General features: G+C 34.5%; 1 non-coding gene across 1 annotated transcript; it reads left to right on the plus strand.

Annotated features, from left to right (window-relative positions):
• Positions 1-1,884: 1,884 nt before the first annotated feature.
• Trnav-cac lies at positions 1,885-1,957 on the plus strand. The gene has a single exon. It is a non-coding gene; the product is annotated as a tRNA-Val (tRNA).
• The last annotated feature ends 1,935 nt before the right edge of the window (positions 1,958-3,892 follow it).

A 3,892-nucleotide genomic window follows, 5' to 3' on the forward strand; every position in this document is an offset into this window, starting at 1 on the left:
TTGCTTGTTTTGTGATTGTAGCTGGTTATTTGGTTGCTTGTTTTGTAATTGTAGTTGGTTATTTGGTTGCTTGTTTTGTAATTGTAGTTGGTTATTTGGTTGCTTGTTTGCTGCAGCATGTGTATTTGTTTATTGTATGTTAGGTGTAGGTAAAAGTCGTGGTTTATCTCGTGTTTGTTTTGTTTCTTGTGGGTTTGGTTTAGTTATGTTTCTCTTGATGTTGCCCCCCCCCCCCAGTGGCACAGCGGTATGTCTGCGGACTTACAACGCTAGAAACAGCGTTTCGATACCCGTGGTAGGCGGAGCACATATAGCACATTGTGTAGCTTTGTGCTTAATTACAAACAAACAAACACTTGATGTTATATATATATATTCTTGTTTTAATTTCTTAATATTTTTGGCAGCCTTTGTAATTGGTTGTGTGTTGTTCTTTACAATTACAACAAAAAGGATTTTGTTGTTCTTTCTTGCATTGTAAAATGTGATGTTCTCCACCACAAACTACACAACGTGGGACAGATTTGCAGGCCGCGGCTACATGCCCGTACCGTATCAGTTGTAGCACTGTAACTTGTAAAAACCTAATTCTGCTTCATCGGGATTTAAATCCTTGTTTGGACCTGGGAGGGTCAGATGCAATCTTGAGACTTACGAGTTTGGTTTGTAACTCGTTTCAGATGTGAAGAAAATCTTACAGATCATTTCATTAAAGCAATTGCCTGTGCCATTTTTGTGCCTGTAGCCAAAGAAGTAGTGAAACCATAAGATCTGTAGAGAGGTAAAATATATGTATTTTGGTCATTTTGTTTTGTTTTATATTTCGCGGAAAGCTACTCAAGGGCTGTCTGCACTACCCGTCCCTAATTTAACAGTAATAGACTAAAGGGAAGGCAATTAATCAATACCACCCACAGCAAACTCTTGGGCTACTCTTTTACTAACGAATAGTGGGATTGACCTCAACGTTAGACCGCTCCCATAGCTCAAAGGACGAGCATGTTCGGTGGCGGGAGACCTATAAGTCCTTGTGTGTCATTCAGCTTAAAGCTGAAACCTTGTTTTTATTTTCTTAACAACTCTCAGCAAGCAAGGTGTGGAAACAGGCGTGTCTTTTAGTAACTTTGGGCATAAGTATGACTGAGAAAAGGGCACTTTTGGGGTATAAGAGCAGAATGACAGGGATTTGAGCCCACCCAGCCCCGTGCATGTCACTGTCCGAGGGCTTATAACAGTGAAAATCGGTTTTCGATACCCGTGGTGGTCACAGAATAGATAGTCCATTATGTAATTGTGCTTAACAACAAATAAACAAAACATATAACTAATAATAATGACTGCATTTTACGGCCAACCTTTATAACTTAGAAGATCCGGCGACAAATAAAGAAATCTGCCTCTAGAAAATGCTAAAGTTTTGATCAGTCTTTATAAGTGTTAGTTATGTGTTTGTGTATGACTAAAAATTGTAGATACAAACTTGCAGTCAATCTTAACAAATCTGCTAAGCCTAGGATTTTTATGAGATATTACAACATAAATTGTTTAATTGCATGAATTTTGAAAAGCTAATAAGGTTGAAGTAAAAATGTTTTAACCACCTAAGAATGCCATTAATAATAAATACTTAAAAATAGTCATTTACAACTGTAAATTAATTGGATTTACAATATAGCACACAAATACCAATCACAGACAACTGTTCAAAAATAGAATGATTCACTAAAGAAAAAAAAGTTATGAAGAAGAATTTTGGTAACATTCTTACTTTCAATATTTTTTTTATTATTTACTAAAATTCCTTACAATAAACTGAAGAAATTACGTCAGTGTTATGTCAACCGTCATTGGTGTAAAAGGTATAATTTACTTAACTTAATGGATGTTTCCGTGGTGTAGTGGTTATCACGTGCGCTTCACACGCGCAAGGTCCCCGGTTCGATCCCGGGCGGAAACAAATTAGTAATTTTGCCCCCCTGTTGCACAGCGGTATGTTTACGGACTTACAACGCCAGAGACCGGGTTTCGATACTCGTGGTGGGCATTGTGTATATTTGTGCTTAACACTTAACAAATTAAATTAAACAGTTTCAAATATTCATTATACGTGTCATAAGACGATAGTATTAGGTTTAATACATTTTTAAAACAAAATTCTCTATTCAGTCGCTTAGGATTTTACAAGAAGAGTGTTTAATAGTATTCTAACCACATTATTCTGCCTTATCCATGTGTTATGACAAGTATAATTCATTATAATCATGCATCGCCAGCTCATAAAAAGCATTCACACCATAACTATTGTTGTACTTTTGAATATTATAAAGTTTACGATTAAATGTGGGAAGCTGGCGAAGCATTAGAAACAGATAGGCCCAAGATTTGTGATAAAAAGCATATTAGCGGCTGATGTTTTTTAATTTACTTATTTGTTTTACACGACTCTAACTTTGAATCTGTAATGGACATATTGAGTAGAATGTGGAAAAAATATTAGGTTTCATAAAAGTACTAGCATGTCATGCAGAAAATAAAATAAAACCTGTTATCATACCTCTATAAATTCGTTACTGTTTTCTTGTCACTCATTATTATTTTTAAGTACTATTTGGAGAGATCTAGTAAAGTATGTTTGTTTGAAGTTTGTCTGCCCACAACCGGCATCGAAACCCGGTTTTTAGTCTGCAGACATGCCGCTGTGCCACTGGGGGCATCTATGAAGGTAAAATAAACTAACATGTATTTGTTACGCTATTTAGGATTAAGTAAATCAATTTCATTTTAAATCTTATGGGAATAATCATAAGTTTTTTAAAGTTTTAGTAAGGAATTATACTTAAATTCTCATAATATCTGAACAAATTATCAGACGTTGTCATCTAGGTAGGTATTTTGGCTTAAAACCAAGGGTAGTCAGAAATTTGGATTTCTCTTCGCCCCGTACTTGATTGATTGATTAATTTTCTGCTCACTGTTGGAGATAATGAAAGTATTTTAAAGGTGTTTGATACTGAATGACTCTTTCTGACTTAACATGCTACCTCAAGCAGTAAGGAAATGCCATGCAGAGTAGTTTGGAAAGGTTCTTTCTGTTGTTTGTTGTCGGCTGCATGACACGACGCGAGCCGTCAAGCCTACTACAATTTACAAATTATCAAACAACAACGCTTGATTTCTAAAGGCTTATGGAACACCTACGGTGTAAGTAAAATTGATATAATATTAAGCATAATGTAAGGGTAAGGCATTTTTCATTGTAGCTTTAAAACAACACTTGTGGAATGTGCTGCCATCTGCTGAACTATATTCTTACTAAAACCAAGCCTATCTGTTGAATATAGTAAAATTTTGATATAACTTGTGTGTGTGTGTGTGTATGTTTAAAAACTTAGTTTCAACAATTTTCAAAAATTACTTTTCCTTTGTCTAAGTTGGTGTAAAATGTGAGTATTTTGTTAAAATCGTGAAAACAAATTTATAAACATTTGTTTTCTTAAAATACATGGCAACCAGTTGTTTCATGAAATGAACAGCTTCATCCCTAAAAATCTTAATTATTTTAACACTTCACATAACCTACAAAATTTAATTGATTTGTATTTCGAAATAAAACCCATTAAGAGCTTTGTTAGATTTGTAAAGCTTTAAATAAATCACTCTACATGTTTAATACTTTTAAAAACTATGTTTATAGTAGAGACGGCTGATATGGACATTACAAAAACTTTATTTAAGAACTCCCCTGTAGATAAGAGGCACATCTAAGGGCTCACACCACTAAAAACCGGATTTCGATACTCAGATGACTCATTGCATAGCTTTATGCTAAAGAATAAAAAAACAAACAAAACATAGTAAGTAATGAAAGACAACGTTAAGAAGTTCTATAATT

This window comes from Limulus polyphemus, unplaced genomic scaffold (genome assembly GCF_000517525.1).
Source record: "Limulus polyphemus unplaced genomic scaffold, Limulus_polyphemus-2.1.2 Scaffold76822, whole genome shotgun sequence".
Lineage (NCBI taxonomy): Eukaryota > Metazoa > Arthropoda > Merostomata > Xiphosura > Limulidae > Limulus > Limulus polyphemus.